At 39.2% G+C, this 25,329-nt stretch overlaps 1 protein-coding gene across 1 annotated transcript in view; it reads left to right on the forward strand.

Annotated features, from left to right (window-relative positions):
- Nucleotides 1–25,329, forward strand: part of LOC126252470 (uncharacterized) — a 1,574,240-nt gene that overhangs the window by 1,035,185 nt on the left and 513,726 nt on the right. The window lies entirely within an intron of this gene.

The following is a 25,329-nucleotide window of genomic DNA, read 5'->3' on the forward strand; positions in this document are numbered from 1 at the left end:
GCGACCGTAGCGGCCACGCGGTTCCGGACTGAAGCGCCTAGAACCGCACGGCCACATCGGCCGGCTTTATTTCAGTCTATTTTAACTGTTAGCACAACTGAAAACGGTCATATCATTTTACAAATTCCTAATCTAGTCAAATAAAGGTTTTATCTGGTCATTGGTTACCGAGAGACTGACATACCATCACTAGTCAATCACTACCAATTGATGATCTCTGATAAGGTGTTGGAGCATGGAGTCATATAAACGTATCGGTCATCCAAGCTCAGTTCGATGTGTAGTCCACTTGTCATTATTTCTACCAGTGGTGGCAGCTCTATGTACTACATTTATCATTCTTATATCCCCAAAGAACCTCCAAATTTGAGTATGTTTCATGTTACTTCAGTGTCACGTAAATAAATTATCTCAATTTTACTGACCACTTTACTTCTTTTCATGTGAGTTACGTGCCCTGCTGCAGCAGGAAAAAGGAGGCAACAGCGGAAAAATTCTCGTACTGGAGCACAAAAATGCGAATGTGTTCATGTTTATTTAAAAGATTCTGACTGGAAGGTGGGGAACAAGCTGCTGCATTCTACAATCCTCACTTTTCCCAATATTTTCGCTTGCGAAAATGTTCGCGCCTTTTTATGCAGAGAGAGAAGAAGACAGTAGCAGTGGTATCGAAATGGAAAAGTAATAAATACTGGAAAATAGTAAACAGTGTTTGTGTTATAGAAATTATGAAGGAGACAATGACAGTGTGAGAGAAAGAGAAGGACGCAGTGGCAGTGGAACCCAGTAGACAGTGAGAGAGCAGTGCTAGGCAAAGAGTGAAGGAGACAGTCGCAGTGGGAGAGGCCTAAAGAGTAGGAAAAAGTGGAAGTGGGTGAGCGCAAATGATAGTGAGAGACAGGGCCTATGACTAGATGGAGAGTGATAGTGAGGAGAGAAGTAGCAGTAGCAAGGAAGAAATATTAGCAGTAAGAGAGAGCAAGAGGGAGACAATGACAGCGACCGGAGACTGTAGTAGTAGAACAGAACGTAGGGAACTGTGGCTGCATCACAGGAGACAATGACAAAGAGACACAAAGAGAGAATGACAATGAGTTGGTCTGAGTGACTGAGAGAGAAAGGACAACTGGGAGTAGTTGGGTATGAGCGACTTAATGCGATGGATGGTGTGGGATTGAAGGGACCAGAATACAAGGGCCATCGGTCCAATGCGATGGACTAGTGGTTGTCAGTGAGTTACAGTTAGTGGAGCTTTTCGGAGTTCGAGGTGTGTTGCGTGTTAAAAAAACTGCGGATATGTTTTCATGCCAAACTTTCTGGGAAAATCTTAATGGTGCTGAGGAAAATACAATCAGGCAGCTGATACCCTACTTCTCAGGAAAAATGTTTTGAATAAACAGACACACATTCGCATTTTTTTGGGCTCCGATAGAAGCAGTTTTCCGCTGGTATTCACCAGTATCCAGAAGTTAACGACTAAAAGAGGAGATATTGTGTTATCAGGATGTCAAAAGGATTATTGAACATTACTGAACAAGTTACAGCTCAGTCAGGAGACACAACAGTGCCCGAACCATACTGTTAGAAAAGCTCTTTCTGCTAAGATACACATATGTAAGACAATAATAAACTGGAAAGTCTCTTCCACAACAAACGAATATGTTAATAGGGGTTATGAAACTTCCTGGCAGATTAAAACTGTGTGCTAGACCGAGACTCGAACTCGGGACCTTTGCCTTTCGCGGGCAAGTGCTCTACCAACTGAGCAAAGGTCCCGAGTTCGAGTCTCGGTCCGGCACACAGTTTTAATCTGCCAGGAAGTTTCATATCATCGCACACTCCGCTGCAGAGTTATAATCTCATTCTGAATAGGGGTTATGGTTACACCTAACAGCCGCACATGGTGCATAGCAAACCGGTCTGCTCTCTGTGAGACAGTTCAAGGGCCATCTTGGCAGTCGACACCATTCCGCAGCAAGAGGGGTGCGGAGATCTGGAAGTGTCCTTGGTGGAGGCTGAGGCTGATGGGAAGCAGTTCGCCACCTTTTTTTTTTCTTTTTTTTTAGTCATCAGTCTTCTGACTGATTTGATGCGGTCTGCCATGAATTCCTCTCCTGTGCCAAAAATCTTAATCTCAGAGTAACACTTGCAACCTATGTTCTCAATTATTTGCTGCATGTATTCCAGTCTCTTCCTCTACAGTTTTCGCTCTCTGCAGCTCCCTCTACTACCATGACGGTCATTCCCTGATGTGTGAACGGATGTCCTATCATCCTGTCTCTTCTCCTTGTCAGTGATTTCCACACATTCCTTTCCTCCTTGATTCTGTGCAGAACCTCCTCATTCCTATGTTTGGTACTAGTAGACTTCTCTTGTCCAGCAATGCCTTTTTTGCCAGTGCTAGTCTGCTTTTGGTGTCCTTGCTCCGTCCGTCGTTGGTTATTTGCTGCCTAGGTGGGAGAATTATTTAAATTCATCAGTCATGACCTTAAGTTTCTCGCTTTTCTCATTTCTGCTACTTCTCATTACTTTCGTATTTTTTCAATTTACTGTCAATCCATATTCTGTTCTCATTAGACTCTTCATTTCATTCACCAGATCATGTAATTATTCTTCATTTTCACTCAGGATAGGAACGTCATCAGCGAATGGTATCATTTGAAACGTCCCCTTTTAAACAATTATACAGGACTGTTCTTAAACTGACACACAATATTTTGTTAGCGCAACGCAATCTGACTTTCAAAAATCCATACAAAAGAATGGCCCTGACTAACATTAACCTATACGTTTCACAAATCACTTACCTCACAAAAATCTTGGTTACTCGAGCTACTGCAATAAAGCGAGCGCCACTACTGCCAGCTAAATAAAAGATTCAAACTACTGAAGGCACTAACTACTGATAGGCAGAGTTAGCAAATGAAAGATTTTGATAGAGAACAAACAATGTATTTACCTCAATAGTCATAATATATATAGCAGTTCATGACAAATTTCAAAACTCCGCCATCTCTCTCCCCACATCCACCACTGCTGGCGGCTCACCTCCAACTGCGCAACGCTACGCGCTGTTCACAGCCAGCTGTCTAGCACTACAATGGCGAGTATTACAACAATGCAAAGCAGCCACAGACGGCACACAGCACAGCCAGTGATTTTCATACAGAGGTGGCGTTACCAATAAAAAAACCTAAACAGCCTACTTACATAGCCCCCATGCTCCCCACAAAAAATTTTACAAATTGTTTTCGGCACTGGGCAATACATATTTGCTAAAATTTTTCATAATCGTAATTACAATAACAAAGAAATCAAATGCACACACTTATTGATACAATGTTGGTCAAAAACTAAAATTTTCTCACAGTCCATAAAGAAAGTTCTGATCATTCATCATAATAGTAATTACAGTTTTTTTCACAAAGTCTCATTAGTAAAAGAAATTGCACACAGAAGTAGTGGATTTCCATGCTGTCTTGAAGAAGTAGTGTTGTCCTTCCAACGGACAGTGCTGACTCTTGACATGCTGACAGGTAATGGGCCACAACAGAGCAAACCCACAGCAGAGTCAGTCGAAGTTTTGAAGAGTATTGGTAGGTAGGTCATCACAGAGCAGACCCACTGTAGTCCTGGTAGAGATTACGGTATTGGTGGGCCACCAGAGGTGCAGACCCACTGCAGTCCTTGTAGATATAATGGTACTGGTGAGTCAGCAAAGGTGTAGACCCACTGTAGTCCTTGTAGAAATGACCAGCAGCCATCTGTTGTGACTGTGCAGGTGCACAATCACCATTGAAGAGTCTTGCGGACAATATAGCAAGTCCATAAACCACCACTTGTGCACTCACAAAGTTTTTGGAACTGTCCTTAGAACCAGCAATGCTGTTATCCAGTCCCTTGCTGAATTATTAACACATGTGCAAACACTAACAGTCCCTACTTCTCACATATTGTCCATATACTATGACCAACAGAAATGTGTGCAGTGAAATGGAACTTACAAGTTAATAATATGATGAACTGGTGTCAATTACAATTTTATAACATAAGAATACAATTACAAAGGTACAAAATACATCATTAAAGGACATAACAATATAGAGAACATTTGTATTACAGGCTTTACAAAAGAAACTAAATAACATATACGTCAGTGTTACAGGAATTATGACATGAGTACATACATAAAAGATCAGAATAACTGCATGGGGGCTTAATAAAAGTTGAATGCAAATAATTTTAATTTTTTTTGCTTTAGTAGCTGTCTGTCCGATTACGAAGTCTCGTAAACGGTTGGCCCTGACTATTTTTGTACGCAATCTGACTGCGTAGCAACAACAACAAAGAATAAAATGGAAATTTTCATTAACACAATTAATTAATTAAGTCCCCAGCAACTATAAAACCTACGAAATCAAAGCACAAGTATAACTGTTCTGTGTGTGGAAGTATGACTCAACGTACGCATCTGGCACGGTTCTTCTTCAATAACACAAGAAATTTTAAATATCATTTATACTGAATTAATTAAAGGAAATAGAAATACCATAATCACTCAAGAAAACCAGAATTGCACTCTAATCCAAGAACACAAGCCAGATGCTTTGTTGACTGAACCTGTAATGACGCATTATTTAAAACATGGAAATAATGAAAAATAAATCAAGTTTCGTTACCTTCATATATTGACCAAAATCACTCTATCATTACAATATATCTCCACACCGACTCGCTATTACCACATCTCAACAAGAACTTTTCAGTATCACATCTCAGCAAGCACTCCCTACTAGCACATCTGAACACGAACTGACTACTACGAGTCCTGGACAAGCACTGCCACTACGACATCTCAATAATCACTGTGCCAGTGGAGGCGGCGGAACAATGCTCTCTAGCGATCTCTGGCGCTGTGGCTCAGTGTAGCCACCTTTCATATGCCCTTCCTCCACGGCTAGAATTTGATGGTATTTTTGCCAGCATTGGTGGTGAAAATACCACCAAATTCGTCAAAAAAATATAGACAAAAATAAAAGATAATATTAATACGTAAATATCATATAACTAGATAAAATTTTGGTTTTGCACTGACCATTCAATAACCTATTATATAGAATACAGTAAGCAATACAAATTCTTTCATACATGTGACTTTACATAACAGTTTATACAAGTATTATGTGGTTAAACAGTTCAATCAATAGCGTCAGCAATGACGAATATGTGCAGGTAAGAGTCTCATAACTTTTCACAAACAGTAATACACAAAAAATCAGTTTATCAAATATTCACATAAACGCTTTCCATAGCTCAAGAATAAGTAGTTGACAGTTCCAGCAGTAGCACCCAGCAATGGTCAACAGGTGCAAATACCAACAAGTAACATTTTTCAATAGAAGCAGTCCATCAGTGGCACCCAGTAATGTTGAATAGGTGCAGACACCAACAAGTGACCTCATCTCAGTAGAAGCAGTCCATTAGTGGCACCAGAAATGTTGATCAGGTGCACACAGCAACAGGTGACTTCATTTCAGTAGAAGCAATCCATCAGTGGCACCCAGCAATGTTGAGTAGGTGCAGACAGCAACAAGTAACACCATTTCAGTAGAAGCAGTCCATTAGTGGCACCAGCAATGTTGATCAGGTGCAGACACCAACAAGTAACACCTTTTCAGTAGGAGCAGTCCATCCGTGGCACCCGCAATGTTGATCAGGTGCACACAGCAACAGGTGACTTCATTTCTGTAGAAGCAATCCATCAGTGGCACCCAGCAGTGTTGAGCAGGTGCAGACAGCAAGAAGCAACATCATTTCAGTAAAAGCAGTCCATCAGTGGTACCCGCAATGTTGAGCAGGTACACACAGCAACAAGTCACATTTCTCAGCAGAAGCAGTTCCATAAAATACACTGTCACTGATCACACTGTTCATCAGAGTTTATAAGCAGAAATTAAATATGTCCTAGTGGCACCAATATTGTAGAAAAGGTACAAGTAACGGTCCATAATTTTTACAATCACTGATCACACAGTTCATCAGCAGAAATTAAACATGTCCTTGTGGCACCAATCATGTAGAAAAAGTGCAAGTAACAGTCCATACTATTCACCATAACTACTGAGACAGTTCAGTCATGAACAATAGTTTGAATGCACATACAATTTCTTTAACAAATCATTATCAATGCTCTTACACTAAACATACAAATCATAATAAACACACAAATGATATCAGGTAATTGTCACATTAACTATTACAGTACACAATAACCGTTAACCTATAATATTTATGGGTGTCAGTGCAAGCCACAACAAACAAGTAAAATAATATTTAGGAGATAGGTTGGGATCACTTCTCTGGGATTATAATTGGAAAACACACAAAACACACTCACTCATCTTTCCTCCACATTAGTGCTACTGTGTAATTGAATAGAGTTAACTGTGTAAATGCAATTCTGTCAAAATTTTATGTTCATCATGTGTATCAAGTAGTAGCGGCAGCAATGTATGACAGTCAATAATAGTTAGTCAACGTCATAGTCATCATGTCAAGACCAATGTTTGCCAAGACAGATCAAAATGTACTGTTGCTGAACAACTGTCAGTGTACCAAGATATGCAAATACTTCCTCTCTTCAAAAAAAAGTGTATACTGCTTAGTGATTTGACAAAGTGTGTGTGTAGACAATCTTCCTTCTACTTGAGTGTTCTAGTCTGCCATCTTTATCCTCCTTGTTCCATATGGACCAACAAAAAAAAAAAAATATGCTCCTCATTTACTTTACCTCTTATCCACCAAAACTCCAATAATCATCAACTTAATCTCAATACTTCACTAATACCTTTTCAATACGTCGATCTTCAATATCATTTATCTTACCTTTTGTCCACGAAAACTCCAATAATCATCTACTTCACCTAATCTCAATACCTCAATAATACGTCGATACATATAAACCTCAGCACCAATATCATTTCACTTCCATAACAACTCTTTCCTCTAGTCAGTCTCCTCGAACAAGTACAGACAAAATCCTAGTGCAACTTCAATTCAGCATCCCATACAATCCGAAGACACAGTGTCCACACACAACCTCTGTGTAATCCATCTGACCCAAATTTTCTACTCATTATAAATTATAAGATACATTTTGGTTCCTTGTCCATCATTAAATAAAAGAAATGCATACATGACCTCTAACAGACTTAGTTCGAATAACTCTCAGTAATTAAGTACGATTACGGAGTGTGAATGATCATAACATTTCACAGTGTGTACACCACTTCAAGAATCATAGCAGAAGCAAACATGTGGAGTATTTTTTGTGTCAATTGTCACATCCTATTTCAATTGCTCACGAAAATGCAGTGTAATACTGTCAATGGTCTAAACCTAGTTTTGGTCTGTCATGTCGTTAGCTTCCTTCCTATTAGCATAAATTTATACAGCTTCCATAAAACCTCAGCTCATGTGACTTCTATGACTTTCTTTTACTAATGTCGTTCGTCGAATTATAGCAGTTCATTTTCTTATCTTAAAAATATAAGGCACTGAGCGTAAGCAAAACATGCAATAGCGAGTAAATATACCAGTAGAGAACAGAATGTCAACAAGTGGATGCAGCACAATCCCTATAACAAGGCTCTGCCAAGCGAACAATCTACAATTAATACCATAGTGTAACCTAGTCTCTATGTTTGTACACAGTATATCAGCATTTCTATATACTGAATTGAAGAGTAGTTATGACAACAAAACAGAAATGTGTAAATATGCAATCCATAAGCAAGGCAGCAAATATGTTATCTATCATAATAAACAGGTCATTAGCATCATATCAGCATAAGCAAATAAATGTTTATATGTAATCTTAATAAGTAAACATGAAGGCGCAAGCAGATAAATCACAAAGTATAACTTACATATCTAACCACATCAGCACAATTAATCAGGTGACAATTATAATTTAAATAAATAAGCACAGCAGGCACATAATAGAAAAATATGACATCAGTGAAAAAGCATAACAGCCAAGCGATGCATAATATATACAAATAACAACCCTGTTCATTAATTAATCATTGTCAAAATCAGTTAATATGCGTAAGCACGTCGCTTCACTAGTAAATTCATAGAACATGAAATTAGCACAAAGTATGAATCACGTAATCGCAAGCAGCAAATTACGTCTGAAGTACGTACCTAAGTGGAATTATGTTACCTGAAAAATAAACTCCATTAACCGTTACCTTTTTTTGTTTATTACTTTCTTCTTCGAAATGACCTTGTTCCTGAAAATTTTCTCCAAAGCAAGTCGTCCTAACGTCGGACACGCACAGAATTTACCTGAAGGTCTTAAATACTTTATACAACCGTATCCTGAAAAATACTGAACGTTAATAACATAATTTATGAAGTCCTTATAGCTTTATACAGAATTTATTCGGAGAAATTAAACTGTGTATTTATTTACGTCTGTCAGTGCATTCGCACTGAGCGCTCGATCAGCTGTAGGCGCGTGACGTAGGAAGTGATTGTTTGCGGTCAACGACTGCCTTGTGCGGCGCGCAGACTGACTGTTGCTTTGAGTATGTGCCGCCGCCAAAACACAGCGCGGTACTCTTGCATTCTCCGCATGTTTACGTAGCTGTTAGTTCCTCTAAAGTATGTCATTCTACAAAAATTTTTACGTTCGATATATGATGTATTCCCTTAGAGCGCCGAGATTTAAGAGTTTCTACTTCAACAGTGTTATCATGAATAATTTTGCGAACTCTATATGGACCGTTATAAAGCAGAAAAAATTTGCGACATAAGCCTTTTCCTTTATGAGATAAACGGTGGGACTTAATTAACACCTTTTGACCAACTGACAAGATTTTTAAACGACCAGGACGTTTAGCTGATTTCTCTCTTCTTGCAGCCGCAGACGCAATATTTCGTAGAGCCAGGTTGACAACTTCAGAATGCCGCAGTTTCCGTGAAGGCGGAAAAGGAACGATTTCAGAAATGCGATTTGTTGGTACTTTATTTTTTAATATCAATAGAGGCGGTAAAGAAGTTGAGTCATTAGGAAGTTCATTCAGAATGTTTTGAAAAATATGAAGATACTGATCCCAAGTTCTGTGATTCTGATGACAATAAAGACGGCACAATTTATTGATTTCCTTCATCCATCTCTCTGAAGCATTAGATTGAGGGTGAAAAAGTGAAATGAAAATTGGTTTAATCTTCCGACGCCGTAGAGTACGAAGCCAAATTTTAGAGCGAAACTGTGATCCATTATCTGATATAACCTTATCAACATGACCAACTTCTTTAAGAAAATCTTTGATGAAAGCGTTAGATACTGAACGAGCTGTTGCTTTGCGTAACGGTGTAAAACACACATATTTTGATGTCAGTTCCACTGCTACGAAAATGTACGCAAAACCATTAGTAGAACGAACCACTGGACCGAACAAATCGACTGCAGCCATCTCCTTTAATTTTGCTGGAATGATAGGAAACAACGGTGCTCTGTGAGAAACAGTTGGCGGCTTAGCCTGTTGACATAATTTGCATTTGGCAAGAACAAATCGAATACGTTTTTCCATATTACTGAAGTGGCAATTTTCTCGTAATTTATGAAAGCATTTTCTGGGACCAAAGTGCGCATAACTGAAATGTGTGTACCAAATCAATTTGTTGACCCACTCATCAGGAATACAAACTAACCAAACAGAGTTGTCGACCGATTTCCGTTTAAAAAGAATGTCATTGCGAACTAAATAATGCTGTCTAATCGCTACGCTTTCCTTTCTCCTCCACTTCTCCTTAATGTCCTTCCAGATTGGATCCTTATTTTGCTCCTTAGCGATGTCCTGGAGCGAAGACGAAATAAAGTTCTCAAACGCAACACCTTGAATGTACATCAAACAATAATGGTTTTCTTTGCAGTCCTCTTCAGCACATTGTTTCAAACCCATAGGTGCACGTGATAAAGCATCAGCAACTATATTTGAAGATCCCTGTATGTAAACAATACGAAAATCAAATTCCTGTAGGTACAACGCCCATCGTGACAATCTGCCATGAGTTAATTTTGTCGACATAAGAAATTCCAGAGCTCGATGATCGGTGTAAACCTTAGTATGTCTGCCAAACAAAAATGTGCGAAATTTTGTGAAAGCCCAAACAACAGCCAAAGCTTCAAGTTCCGTAATCGAATAATTCTTTTCGGATTTAGAGAGAACACGACTTCCAAATGCAATAGTCTTCTGTACTACAACGCCGTTTTCTTCTATCTCTTGAAATAAATGTGCACCTAGGCCTTTGTATGATGAGTCCGTCGCCAAACAAAAATCTTTAGATAAATCCGGATGTGAAAGAAGTGGGGCAGCAACTAAAGCATCACGAAGTTGTTCAAATTCTGACTGAGCTTCCTCATCCCAACACCAATTAGAATTTTTTCCAGATAATTCACATAAACGAGGTGTGGCCAAATTGTCCAATCTAACAAAACGTCTAAGAAAATTACAAACACCAAGGAAACTACGAACATCACGTTTTGTGGTAGGAACAGCATAATTACGAATAGCGTCTAGTTTCTCTGGATCAGGAAGAATACCTTCTGTAGAAATAATGTGACCGAGAAATTTCACCTGAGAACGACCAAATTCTGATTTTTCCAAGTTCACTGTCATGCCAACTCGTGCAAAAATACGTAATAATGAATCCAAAATTTTGTTGTGCTCACTCCAAGAACGTTTAGCAATAAGAATGTCGTCAACATAAGAAGTAATATTGTCACGAAGATAAACAGGTAAAATTTCATTTAAACTGCGAATAAATGCTGCAGAAGATACAGTAAGTCCAAACGGTAATTTCCGAAACTGGTAACAGTTACCAAAGGCTAAAAAGGCAGTATTTTTTCTACAATCAGGGTGGAGTTCTATTTGCCAAAAACTTGCGCGCATATCAATCGTGGATAAAACTTTAATTCCATGGAAATGTTGAAGAAGTTCATCTAAATTTTGTGGACGGTCAGTTTCAGGAATAATAATATTATTTATCTGTCTGGAATCCAGAACCAAACGAATTGATCCATCCTTTTTAAGAACAACGTGTAATGGGCTGGTATAAGGGCTGACTGCTGGCTCAATAATGCCCTGATCTAACATGTATTGAAGTTCATTCTTAACCTTGTCTCTGTAAGCCAAAGGAATAGCGTACGTTTTTCCTCGAAATGGTGTGTGTTCTTTAACTTTAAATAAATATTGTAAGCCTTGTATAGTTCCTGTGTGATGACTAAACACTGTAGCATGTGAAGTCAAAATATGGTGCAGCTCTTCTCTTGCAACGTCATCTGGCACTTCAGCTTTTTTAACCTTTTCATTAATTAATTCTTCGCTACTAATTATTTCCTCCATCGCGTCTCTGTATCTATTGTCATTGTCATGAATAAACACACTGTCGTCATAATGCTCAACGAAAGCATCAGAAGTAAGAAACCTTAAACATTTTGTATCTGATTCAGATCTTGCTAAACACTCGAAAAATTTCAAACATTTCGGCATTCCGGCAACAGTCAAATTCACACTTCCTTCTTTAAAGTTCAAAATTGCCTTATGTGTGTTAAGAAACTCCATACCTAATATAATCTGTGTACTGAGTAATGGAACAATAATAAAATTAGCAGACAATTCGTATCCTTGACAAATGAAATTTAGGTTGGTCTGTTGTTTAACTTCCACACCCTTTCCAGAAATCGCTCCTCGAATTGTAGTTTTAGAAATAGGTAACACAGGACAGGCAATAGTTCTTTCACATATACGAAAAACTGATTCACTAATGACGTTCAATGGGCTCCCAGAATCTAAAACTGCAGTGAACTTATTCTTACCCACACATACTTCAATAACAGGATGTAAAAATGCGTCTACATTAGTTTCCTTTTCGTCTAACAAAATGTCTCTCATGTCTTCCAGGCGTACGTAGTGTAAAGTCGAAGTGTCATTACTTTCTGAACCGTCTATATTGCTGCCAGAAGCCGAAGCTGCTAGTCATTGTCGATTGTTTGCGTCACGTCTTTGATTATTCCCGACATTTCGCGGATCAATTTCTACTATTTCCACTTGTCTCTCTGAATTTCTGTCACGCGGAGGATGCCAATTAGGTCCTTCCTGTCTGTTGGATGCAAATTCTTGGTTGTGTCTGTTATTAAAATTTCTGTTTTCCTGTCTGTCTGCATAACTACTTCTTATATAATTTCGACTGTCACTTCTGAAATTATTGTTAGACCTACTACCCTGGTTATTTCTGTAGTAAGAGTTTCTATTATTGTATGAATAATTTCTGTCTTGATGATACCGATTATTGTTTCCGTATGATTGATCATTCCGGTAAGAATTACCGTTATAATTGTCTGTGTAATCTCTGTTAGAACGTCTGTTATTGTCATAAGGCTGGTATCTATTGTCCTGTCTGTTACGTCTGTCATTCTCAAAGTTACCCAAATAACGTCCGTTCCGATCACTATCCCTTTTCTCTGAAAATGTATTGTAATTACTGCTACTGAAAAAATTACAAGAAGTCCCGTCGTCGTTGTCATACTCAAGTTCTTGTAGCAAAGTCTTAAAAGTCTCAATGTCGTCTTTACATCTTCCGGCTAAAGCAATTTGTCTTATGGATTGTGGCAGCTTAGTTAAACAAATGCGAATTAATTCAGTCGGGCTGTAAGGGTTGGAAAGGAACTGATTCTTTCGAATCATGTCTTCAAAATATTCTGCTGGCGTGCGGAATTCAGACTGTTTGAAATTACGCTGCATAATAAGACTGTGTTTGACTCTGTCTTGCGTGTTTTCGGACCAATATGCCGATAGAAATGCATGATAAAAATCATTCAGATTATTACAATCTCTAATGAGTGCACGCATCCGCGTCGCCGGTTCGTTTTCTAAATATCCACACATAAATTCCAGTTTGTGACTTAGTGGCCAATTTGGTGGGAGTGCATACATAAATTGATCTAACCATGCACATGGATGTATGTCATTTTTAGAATTGCGGAAGATCTTAAATTTCCGAACAGTCAAAAAGTGTTTATAGTCAAAGTTTTCGCCTCGTGGCGACAAAGACCTACCGCGTCTGTCCCAGTTTGAATGTCGATTATTGTCAAGTTCGCGCGCCTGGCGCTCTCTTGTTGCATCCCGTAAATGAAACAAATTACTTTCTTCAAACCCCTCTGCTACCTGTGATTCTAAATTTCTTTTGCTGTCTTTTCCTACAATTTCACCTTCGATTTGTTTGACTTGCTTTCGTAATGCCTCTACTTCCCTTTTAACGCGTTCATTAAACTTTCCCTGATTTTCAACATGTTTATTTATGTTCTGGTACTCTTCGGTTTCTGCAAATGGTAATGGAGCTGTATCATCTGAATCTCTATCCCCATTTAAACTAAGACTTGTCAATTTATCTGAAATCTCCTCAACTCTTTCCGATAAATCACCTATTTGTTCTTTCTGTTTATTTACGTCTTCCGTAAGTGTCGCGACTCGGGTTTCAGTATTGTCACATTTAGTAGTTAACTGTTCACACTGTTGCGTTAAGTTATTTATTCTGTCATTTGGAACGGATTCCTCGATTCTCTCAAATATTTCTTCCTTATCGTGTGCACGTTGTAAATTTAACTCTGAAAATTTTTGTACTATCACGCGATCTCTTTCTTCCTGTTCTCTATCCTGTTCCCTTTGTCTAATCTCTACTACAATTAATCTATTATTGTGAGCATTCAAAATCGGTTGTACTTCTTCTCTGATTTCTTTCTTTAATTCATCTTTCATGTTTTTGAAGCATGTCCCTATTCGTGAGTCTAACCGTGTTTCCATTGTTTCCATCTCTGTTTCTAAACGTGTTGCCACTGTTTTTAATTCAGATCCCAAAGTTCCCATCTCCGTTTTAAATTCAGATCCTAACCGAGTTTCCATTGTTCCCATCCGTGTTTCCATTGTTCCTATTCGTGAATCTAACCGAGATCCCAAATTTAATATTGCACCCATCAACTGCTCCATATTAAATGATTCAGAATTCTTTTCGCCCCTAACATTTCCCGCCAAACTAACTTCCTTCTGCATAGCCATAAGGCTATCTGTGTTCGATACTATTCCAGAATCTTCTGTCGTTAATCTCGGATTCTGCGAATTTTCTGATTGAGAAAAATTTTGAAATGGTTCCGGACTATTTTCCCGACTTATTACATTGTTTTCCACTTCATTATTCAACATACTGTTCTCCTGTGTTGGCGAGTTCGCCATGTCAACAACTTCGTCATTCTCACTATCCATCATTTTTGCCTTTTTCATCGATCGCGTAATCATTTAAAAAATATACAAAACTCGTCACTATACGAAATTTACACACAATGACACTATGTCTCCAACAATATCATTCACACGAAATGTTTCCCTCAAACACGATTAATCGAGCAATTGAAATAATTGCACTAATTGTCAAACCCGTAGACAAGACAACAGAAATGAAATTTTGCAAAATAAATACCATTAGAAGAATGACAATTACCAAATCTACACATGCAAAATAGACTACAATTACTAAACTACAAATTACTACAACAATACTACTGTCCACTATTTTTACAGTCAGAAGAATTCCAAGGGACGATCCGAAGCAGCGGTCGCCACGTGCATGGGGGCTTAATAAAAGTTGAATGCAAATAATTTTAATTTTTTTTGCTTTAGTAGCTGTCTGTCCGATTACGAAGTCTCGTAAACGGTTGGCCCTGACTATTTTTGTACGCAATCTGACTGCATAGCAACAACAACAAAGAATAAAATGGAAATTTTCATTAACACAATTAATTAATTAAGTCCCCAGCAACTATAAAACCTACGAAATCAAAGCACAAGTATAACTGTTCTGTGTGTGGAAGTATGACTCAACGTACGCATCTGGCACGGTTCTTCTTCAATAACACAAGAAATTTTAAATATCATTTATACTGAATTAATTAAAGGAAATAGAAATACCATAATCACTCAAGAAAACCAGAATTGCACTCTAATCCAAGAACACAAGCCAGATGCTTTGTTGACTGAACCTGTAATGACGCATTATTTAAAACATGGAAATAATGAAAAATAAATCAAGTTTCGTTACCTTCATATATTGACCAAAATCACTCTAATCATTACAATATATCTCCACACCGACTCGCTATTACCACATCTCAACAAGAACTTTTCAGTATCACATCTCAGCAAGCACTCCCTACTAGCACATCTGAACACGAACTGACTACTACGAGTCCTGGACAAGCACTGCCACTACGACATCTCAATAATCACTGTGCCAGTGGAGGCGGCGGAACAATGCTCTCTAGCGATCTCTGGCGCTGTGGCTCAGTGTAGCCACCTTTCATAACTTTTGAAATATCAACTTCACTCATGAGCATTAAAACAAAACAGAATAAATAATGTCTAAACATATTAACAAAGTAAATAACATATTATATTTGAGGATAACAGTATTCCTCATCATAGTGAATGTAGCTTAGTATTAGAAGAAAAAAAATTCTATGAAACTACACAGAGACAGGAAGAAAACAAATACACAAGGGTACACAAACATATAGTGGGATAACACAAGGAAAGGACAGGGTTTGTTGTACTGCAGTATTTTGCAAACAAAACTTTCTTTACTTCTCGGAGATCTCCCTTCGTTCTTCATTATTTCCAAAAAGTCCTATCTATACCTGCTTTCTGTACTTTTCTCGTATAACCTCTCAGTGCATTTCTTCAAATTCATCGCAACTCATTCTCTTATAGGCTACCCCCTCTTAAGCTAACTTAAATCTACTGAGCTCAGATGCTAAACTAAGGGACGAGGCAATGCAGCAGCACAAAACAATTAACACAAACAGCAATGATCAAAAATACAAATGGCGAAGCAAGCAGCATAAATTACAACTAATATAAGGCAATAAGCAGCAAACAGGAAAAATAAATCAGTAGTAAAACTGGCTTAACAGCGTAATACAAAGTCAAATTCAGTAACACTATGCCTGGCAAACAGCAACAGCAATGCAAAAACATATCTAAACATGACATACCTCAAGCAGAAAAAATATTACACTAAAAATGGCCATGTCTAATACCTATGTCACATCTTAACACTACAGTGATGCATCTCGATAACTTACTCTACCAAAAAAAATTACCAAGTAGTTGAAAAGAAAATTATGTATGCAGTTACTGTTATTAATCCCTTCTTGTTGTTCTTTCCTTTCCAAGTGCTCCTTTTACGAAGAACGTGGATCATAAAATTATTATTTTATAGATCTGTTGACAGAAAGTTTTCACATTAGCAAATGCATTTAATTTTATTTTATAAAACCAATGCTGCAACATAGCTGGAAAACAGATATCAAATGAAATAAGCAACTATGTACAAAGCATAAAAATATCATTCAATAGTCATGTGGCATTTCATAAGTTAGTAGAAATTCTCTCAATTCTCGTAGAAATACGCTTGTCATAATCAGGTGTGCAGATGTAAGTATCTTTCCAAGTAATGAGCGTGTCGTACTTGCGATGCTTTCTACAAAGGAACGTCAATAGCGAGGATAATGGCCTCCCTTTTTTTTTCTACCTGTGCCGCTGAAAGGCACACGCTAATGGCTTTTTTTTTTTTTTTTTTCGGGCGGCTGTCGCCCAGCTGGGTGCCCACGACGCATTACGTGCAGGTGGTCATTTAACTTTCTTACCGAAATATTTACGACACCAGTTTCTGCTACAGTGACAGTCTCATATAAAAAAATGCACAGGTCGAGAATTTGCGTTACCAATGTGTAGAAACAAAATCTTATGAATATAACAGTGTCCAAAAAATTTTCGCCGGCATTGTGATACATTCACACATATACACATATTTCATAACTCTTAAAGTACGATTCTTGATTTCCAACATCCTTTTCATAAATCAGAGTCCCTAACCACTGCTCATTATTCCTTACCTTATTACACATATACATATTCGTCGACACTTCTTCAGTATTTCATCATAATTAATACATATCATAATAAACATTGCTCAACAGCATAATACACATCGTCGTCATAATAATAACATCATAACACGTCAGTCAAATCTCAAAAACGTCTTAGCTTTCTGCAATAATGTTAAAACCTAAAAAAATTCCCTGCTCATTTCAATAGTGTCATCTACCTCAAACATACTTTAAAATCATGCTCCCTTACCAAATACATCATTCAAAGCTCTCATAGTATCACAATGGTTCCGAAAAAATATGAACAGTTCACAAAGTACAGACAAAAATGCAATTTCATTAGTGTGAAGTTACCCAACTGTGAAATTGCGTAAACGTCTGTCACTGATGTAGTAAAATAAATGTTTGTCTCTCTCAGGTAAATAATCAGGTAGCTGTGTAATTATGTGTTAGAGACATGTGGTACCGATGTGTAAAGTTGTGTAAGCAAATACCATATTAGCTAGGGCTCCTTGTGCTTGCCAAACACATGATACACAAAGTAAGCGTGTACCCCCCTGAGGATTAATGTAATTATACCCTCAAGTGTTACAGATTACAGCAATGGAATGAAATGTATCACGGAAAACTTTCTTTGTAATTCAAAAATCTTTAAAAATAAATGTTTTAAGTACAAAATTAATCACTCAAATACGTGTACTGTAGCGCTAAACTGTGCATCTTGCTGTAAGATAATTCTGTGGAAGTGTCGTAATTATCGTCCTCCGAAAGCTAAGTTCTGCAGAAGTCAATGTACTTACCTCACGATACACAAAAATGAAATGCTTTGCGAATAGATATCTTAGTTATTACGCTTATTGCCGTGATGAAGAAAGTACTGTGCTGTAACATATTGTTGTGCTACGGAAAAGGCTGTCTCATTGTAGCTATACCACAAAAGTTACTACTAAAACATGTTTTTCTTTCCAGAAGAATTCAGAAAACTGTGCAGATATAAAACAGAAACACCGCAAAAACAACATTGTAAATTGTCACTCATTAGTAGCGTCGTGATAAAAATCGTGTAGCTGTCACATAAACTAACCTCTGTGTCATCTGGTATCTCTCAGAAAGCACTTTAAATTCAGAATGTATTTTCAAATAAACCAAAATGTTGCATTAAAATCTCATTAGCAGTAGTGGTAAATGTTCTAAGTATGTGAGCCTTATAGTCGTTACGTAATCGTACAACAAACAAGCAAGAATGCACACACACAATAACACTGTGTCGTCTGTTCACAATAACATTTCATTCGTAATTTCTGTTTAAATAAGTTCTCTTGGTTCTTGACTGGATATTTAACTTCAAACATTGTTACATGTTAACAGTTTCTTAAGTCTTACAAAGCATACTAGTAATGTAAAGTGAAAAGTTATATGGCAAAGACAAAGTTGAAAAGCAGATTATTTTTCAATAAACGGTTTTACATGTGAAATGTGGTGTAAACCTTTACTCTTCCTAGTACGCAGAGTTTCAACTTCAACGCAATTATCATGTGGTATACGTCGGATTCTGTAAGGTCCATTGTAAACTAGAAAGAATTTGTGACTCAAGTGTTTCTTCTTATGTGACAATGAATGAGCTTTAATGAGAACTTTCTGACCAATACGTAATATCTTTGCATTTGCTTTACCGTGTAGTTTTCTCCTTTTGTCTGCTGCAGATTTTATATTTTTAATAGCCAAATCAATTATGTCTTTGTGTCGAAGTTTACGTGTATTCGGGAAAGGTACAAGCTCTCTGATTCTGTTCGGTGGTTTTTCATTCTTCAGTACAAGAGTAGGTGGTAAAGCAGTGGAGTCATGAGGCATTTCATTCAGCACGTTTTGAAATAAGTGTAAATATCTGTCCCAATGCTGATGCTTTCTGTGACAATAAAGTCTGCAAAGCTTATTGATTTCTTTCATAATCCGTTCAGATGGGTTGTGAGTGCACAAGTGGTGGTTTATGGACTTGCTATATTGTCCACAAGACCCTTCGATGGTGATTGTGCACCTGCACAGTTGCAACAGATGGCTGCTGGCCGTCTCTACAAGGACTGCAGTGGGTCTGCATCTTTGATGACCCAACTATACCATTATTTCTACAAGGACTACAGTGGGTCTACACTTTTGCTGACTCACCAGTACCATTATTTCTACAAGGACTGCAGTGGGTCTGCATCTATGGTGGCCCACCAATACCATCCTCTCTACCAGGACTACAGTGGGTCTGCTCTGTGATGACCTACCTACCAATATTCTTCAAAACGTCGAATGACTGTGCTGTGGGTTTGCTCTGTTGTGGCCAATTACCTGTCAGCATGTCAAGAGTCAGCACTGTCTTTCCGTTGGAAGGACAACACTACTTCTTCAAGACTGCATGGAAATCCACTGCTTCCGTGTGCATTGTCTTTTACTGCTCAGACTTTGAGAAAAACCCTGCAGTTTTACAGTGACGAATGATGAGGACTGTCTTTATGGACTGTAAGAAAATTTTAGTTTTTGACCAACATTGTATCAATAAGTGTGTGCATTTGATTTCTTTGTTATTGTAATTACGATTATGAAAAATTTTAACAAATATGTATTGCCCAGTGCCCAAAACCATTTGTAAAATTTTTTGTGGGGAGCATAGGGGCTATGTAAGTAGGCTGTCTCTGTTTTCTTATTGGGAACGCCACGTAGCGCTATGTATGACAATCACTGGCTGTGCTGTGTGCAGTCTGTGGCTAGTTTGCATTGTTGTCTGCCATTGTAGTGTTGGGCAGCGGCAGCTGGATGTGAACAGCGCGTAGCGTTGGGCAGTTGGAGGTGAGCCGCCAGCAGTGGTGGATGTGGGGAGAGAGATGGCGGAGTTTTGAAATTTGTCTTGAACTGCTATATATATTATGACTATTGAGGTAAATACATTGGTTGTTCCCTATCAAAATCTTTCATTTGCTAACTATGCCTATCAGTAGTTAGTGCCTTCAGTACTTTGAATCTTTTATTTAGCTGGCAGTAGTGGCGCTCGCTGTATTGCAGTAGCTTGAGTAGCGAAGATTTTTGTGAGGTAAGTGATTTGTGAAAGGTATAGTTTAATGTTAGTCAGGGCCATTCTTTTGTAGGGATTTTTTGAAAGTCAGATTGCGTTGCGCTAAAAAAATACTGTGTGTCAGTTTAAGCACAGTCGTGTATAAATGTTCAAAGGGGACGTTTCACATTGATATCCTTTCGCCTCGAATTTTAATTCCACTCTTGAAACTTTCTTTTATTGTCATCATTGCTTCTTAGATGTGCAGATTGAACAGTAGGGGTGAAAGACTTCATCCCTATCTTACACCCTTATCAATCCGAACACTTCGGTCTTGGTCATCCACACTTATTACTGCCTCTTGGCTCATGTAGATAATGTATATTACCCTTCTTTTCCTATAGCTTACCCCTATTTTTCGCTGAATTTCGTTCATCTTGCACCATTTTACATTGTCGAACGCTTTTTCCATGTTGATAAATCCTATGAACGAGTCTTGATTTTTCTTTAATCTTGCTTCCATTATCAACCGTAACGTCAGAACTGCCACTCTAGTGCTTTAGCCTTTCCTAAAGTCGAACTGATTGTCGTGTAACACATCCTCAATTTTCTTTTTCATACTTATGTATATTATTCTTGTCATAAATTTGGGTCCATGAGCTGTTAAGCTGATTGTACGGCAATTCTCGCGCTTGTCAGCTCTTGTTGTCTTTGGAATTGTGTGGTTGATATTTTCCCGAAAGTCAGGTGGTATGTCACCAGACTCATACATTATACACACCAACGTGAATATCGTTTTATCGCCACTTCCCCAATGCTTTTAGAAATGCTGATGGAATGTTAAGTGTGTCTTCTGTCTTATTTAATCTTAAGTCCTCCAAATCCTTCAAATTCTGAATCTAATACTGGATCCCCTACCTCTTCTAATTCGACTCATGTTTCTTCTTTTATCACATCAGACAAATCTTCCCACTCATAGAGGCTTTCAATATACTCTTTCCACCAATCTGCTCTGTCCTCTGCATTTAACAATGGTTCAAATGGCTCTGAGCACTATGCGACTTAACTTCTGAGGTCATCAGTCCCCTAGAACTTAGAACTACTTAAACCTAACTAACCTAAGGACATCACATACATCCATGCCCGAGGCAGGATTCGAACCTGCGACCGTAGCGGTCGCTCGGTTCCAGACTGTAGCGCCTAGAACCGCACGGCCACTCCTGCCGGCATTTAACAATGGAAATCACGTTCCACCCTTAATGTTACCACCCTTGCTTTTCATTTCACGAAAAGATGTTTTGGCTTTCCTATATGCTGTGTCAGTCTCTTACAATCACTTCTTTTTCGATTTCTTCTCATTTTTCATGCAGCCATTTCACTTAGCTTCCTTCCGCTTCCTATCTATTTCATTACTCCTGAATACCCATGCACATTTTTGTACTTCCTCCTTTCATCGCTCAATTGAAGTATTACCCATCGTTCCTTCGCACTTACTTTCTTTGTACCTATGTTTTCCTTTCTAACTTCGGTGAGTGCCCTTTTTAGAGACGTCCATTCCTCCTGAACTGTACTGCCTACTAAGCTATGTTTTAATGCTGTATATATAGCCTTAGATGACTTCAAGCGTATCTCGTCATTCCTTAGTACTTCCGTATCCCACTTCTTTGTGTATTGATTTTTCTTGATTAATCTCTTAAACTTCAGTCTACTCTTCATCACTAATACATTGTGATCTGAGTCCACATCTGCTCCTGGGTACGCCTTACAATCCAGTATCTGATTTCGAAATCTCTGTCTGACCATGGTGTAATCTAACTGAAATCTTCCCGTATCGCCCGCATCTCGTGGTCGTGCGGTAGCGTTCTCGCTTCCCACGCCCGGGTTCCCGGGTTCGATTCCCGACGGGGTCAGGGATTTTCTCTGCCTCGTGATGGCTGGGTGTTGTGTGATGTCCTTAGGTTAGTTAGGTTTAAGTAGTTCTAAGTTCTAGGGGACTGATGACCAAAGATGTTAAGTCCCATAGTGCTCAGAGCCATTTGAACCATTTTCTTCCCGTATCACCTGGCCTGTTCCAGGTAGACCTCCTCCTCCTGAGAGTCGTGAACAGTGTATTCGCTGGTACTGGCTGAAATTTCTACAACTACATGGTTACTCTGCAATTCACACTTAAGTGTCTGGCGGAGGGTTCAATGAATCATTTTCGTACTTCTTCTCTACCATTCCGCTCACGAATGGCTCGTGGCAAAAAGGAGCACCTAAACTTTCCGTTCGAGCTCTAATTTCTCTTATTTTATTATGATAATCATTTCTCCTTGCGTAGGTGGGTGTCAACAAAATATTTAGGAATTCGGAAGAGAAAGTTGGTGATTGATATTTCGTAAATAGATCTCGCCGCAAAGAAAACCGCCTTTGTTTCAGTGACTGCCACTAGAAACTCGCGTATCATATCAGTGACACTCTCACTCCTATCGCGCGATAACACGAAACGGGCTGCCCTTCTTTGCACTTCTTTGATGTCCTCCGTCAATCCCACCTGGTAAGGATCCCACACCGCGCAGCAATATTCCAGCAGAGGACTGACAAGTGTAATGTAGGCTGTCTCTCTAGTGGGTCTGTCGCATCTTTTAAATGTTCTGCCAATAAAGCGCAGTCTTTGTTTCGCCCTCCCCACAGTATTATCTATGTGGCGTTTCCAATTTAAGTTGCTCGTAATTGTAATTCCTAGGTATTTAATCGAATTGACAGCCCTTAGATTTTTTCGACTTATCGTATACCCAAAATTTATCGGATTTCCTTTAGTACCCATGTGGATGACCTCGCACTTTTGTTTGTTAAATGCCAATTGCCACTTTTCGCACCATACAGAATTCTCTCTAGATTATTTTGTAATTGGAATTGATTGTTTGACGATTTTACTAGACGGTAAATTACAGCGTCATCTGCAAACAATCTAAGGGGGCTGATCAGATTATCACCTAGATCAATTATGTAAATCAGGAACAGCAGAGGGCCTATGACACTATCTTGTGGAATGACTGATATCACTTCTGTTGTTCTCTTTGATTTACCGTCCGTCACTACGAACTGCGATCTCTCTCAGAGGAAATCACGAATCTAGTTTATTACCGAACCCAGTCTTTCTCCTATCTCATTCCATTCATCGATGTCTCAAGCCCATATCCTCCTGTAAGCTTCTGTTCTACTTCTCCCTGCAACTGCATTCCAGTCTGCCATAACCATTAGATTTTCATCTCCCTTTACGTTCTGTTATTACCCTTTCAGTATCCTCATATACTTTCTCTATCTCTTCATGTTCAGCTGTGACGTGAGTATGTATACACGAACTGTCGTTGTCGGTGCTGGTTTGCTGTCACTGAAATGTTCTCCGACCTACCTCCCTAAACGAATCCTATTCCCGTTACACCATTTTCTGTTTCTGTTGATATTATCCTATACTTGTCTGATCACAAATCTTTGTCTTCTTTCATCCGAGGAACGCTCTATAGGATTCAGATATGGGGGCCTCGCTGGCCAGGCCACGCACGAATATCTTCAGCGTCGAGAAAGTCATCCATCAGAGAAGCTCGATGCGAACGGAACTTGTCGTCCATGAATAAGAAATGTGGAATAAATGCAGCTCTGGAAAGGCGAACATGTATTGCAGTACTTTATTTCTACACCTCTGAGGGTTTTCAGTATTCCTCCGGCCACAAATGAAGATGTGCAGCTCCGCACGGCCATTCAACATCACCACATTGACGCCATCGCAACAAACCGGTCTCTTTCCACGATGTTCCTGGGGCTGTTTCGGCTACTAGATTCTCTCCAGAGTAATGTGCGACGAGAATCATTTTGCAAAATGAAGTGGGAGTCTTGTGAAGTGGGATTCATCTCTGTAGAGCACATCCCTCCACTCATTCATAGTCCAATTTTGATGCTGCGGATGCCAGAAGATAAGGACCCATCTCAGTGGTGGAGTGAGAGAGATGCACACGGCAGAGCATTTGGCCATCAGCCCTGCTATTCTAGCTCTACAATACATAGCCGGGAAATAGCAATTCCTGAGGCAGTTGCAATCTTTGCAGCCAATTTTCTTGCTGGGGTACTCCAGTTTGGTTGGTCATTTACGGCCAGATATCGGTCCTGCTGGTCGACCTTGTCCTGACATACGACGAACATTTCCTGCGTTTCGAAACCGTCGCCAAAACCTCTAAATGACTCATTATGGCACATTCAAAGATACTGAGACTGCGGTCTGTGTCTTGCCTGCTTCCAGGCTTTAAAGTATTCGACGCTATAGAAAGGGTTCAAATGGTGTCTTTTTGGCACTACGTCGTCAACTTCACCACTCTGCGCTGTGCTCACTATGAACGGAGACATGAGACTGAGACATGAAAAGTCTCATGCACTATTAGTGTTTACCTTTCAGTTACTCCGCTGTTCACAGCACTGAGTATTCCTTTCCTACACAGAAGGAACAATAGGGATTCGCAAGCAAATATTTACTGTCATCTTGGGTACCTGCTCACCTTTTCTCTGCTCGTTTGGGTGTTTTCGTAATTAGGGTGGACTCTTGAACACACTGTAAATACACGGCGAAGTGTGATTAATTTGAGCCCCCCTACGTTCGATGTCAAGGTGCAGTAACTAGTCACAGACAACAGTTGACAGCACTAACAGCGTAGGTATATCCGAGTGGAGCGTGGAAGCTTGGCATTGGGCGGGGGTGGGGGGACACGGAAATGAACAGCACAGTCGTTTTAATGCGGAAACGGAATGATTTATCTAAATTTCAAGGGGGAATCATCATCATTGGCTTTCGGGCCAAAGGTTGAAGCATTTCTGAGACGGATAAGTTCGTAAACCATGGTTAAAGTATACCGTGAATGACAAAATGGCACTATTAAAAATCTATACCGATGCAACTATGGTACACCGCGGGCCACAGATGATGGGGGCTAACGACAGCTGTGGAACTGTGTAGGAGCGAATAAACATGCTACTGTTGAGCAACTGACTGCCCAGATAAATCTCCTGAACGACCGTTCAGCGATCATTGCTGCGTGTGATCCCCTGCAGCAGGCGCCTGGTTCATGCTGACTGCTGTTCATCAGTGACGAAGCCTGGAATTTGTATGCCACTATCGCAAACGGACACACGTTGCGTGATCTTTCCAGATGAATCACGTTTTATGCTCCATAAGACAGATCGCCATTAGCGTGCATGCCCCAGCCAGACTCTTAAGGGTACGGCTGGAGAAGCGACCGTTATGGTCTGGGTAACA

Source organism: Schistocerca nitens, chromosome 4 (assembly GCF_023898315.1).
Source record: "Schistocerca nitens isolate TAMUIC-IGC-003100 chromosome 4, iqSchNite1.1, whole genome shotgun sequence".
Classification (NCBI taxonomy): Eukaryota; Metazoa; Arthropoda; class Insecta; order Orthoptera; family Acrididae; genus Schistocerca; species Schistocerca nitens.